The following is a 487-nucleotide window of genomic DNA, read 5'->3' as shown; positions in this document are numbered from 1 at the left end:
CCCCTTCCCAATTCCTCCGTTTACGCAGGCTCTGCAGTGACAACCATGACTTTGAGACTCAGTCTCAACTCATGGCTCGCCACTTCATCCTTCGTGGATATCCCTTCACCACTATCCATACCGCCCTTGACAGAGCACGTTCCGTGGACTGTACATCTGCTCTCTCCTCCCGTATCCGCCTCACTGTCACCCGCCTACTGTTTACCCTCACCTACCACCCCACCACCCTACCTATCCAACGCACCATTCTCCGAGCCTTCCGGCGACTCCAGTCCAACCCCTCCACTTCGCACATCTTCCATAACCTACCTCTTCCCTCCTTCAAACGAGCCCACAACCTACAAGACCGCTTGGTCTACAGCTTCTTCCCTAACCCATCCTCCCAACCCGGCTCGTTTCCCTGCTCCCGCCCACGCTGCCGCACTTGCCCTTACCTCACCAACATCACCCACTACACAGGCAACCATCATTGACCCTATCATATTAC

This window comes from Octopus bimaculoides, chromosome 6 (assembly GCF_001194135.2).
Source record: "Octopus bimaculoides isolate UCB-OBI-ISO-001 chromosome 6, ASM119413v2, whole genome shotgun sequence".
NCBI classification, from domain to species: Eukaryota; Metazoa; Mollusca; class Cephalopoda; order Octopoda; family Octopodidae; genus Octopus; species Octopus bimaculoides.
This window is presented reverse-complemented; position numbering follows the sequence as displayed.